Consider the following 245-nt stretch of genomic DNA (forward strand, 5'->3'; position numbering starts at 1 on the left):
AATGAAAGAAAAATGACTTGCAATTTCTCTCATTCAGAAGTGGCATCATACAGGGAGCTACTATCCATATGTCCTTTCCCTGGGCTCATGTCTTTCTCCCTCCTCCCTTATTATTTTGTTTGAATTAGAAAATAGAAAGAGGATATGCACTCAGCTCCAAGAAGCTCCCCTGTGGTGCAGGGAGAAAGGATGGAATCAGCTGCTCAGTGGTTTGAGCATTGGCCTGCTAAACCCAGGGTTGTGAG

The sequence above is a fragment of the Natator depressus genome, chromosome 18 (genome assembly GCF_965152275.1).
Source record: "Natator depressus isolate rNatDep1 chromosome 18, rNatDep2.hap1, whole genome shotgun sequence".
NCBI lineage: Eukaryota > Metazoa > Chordata > Testudines > Cheloniidae > Natator > Natator depressus.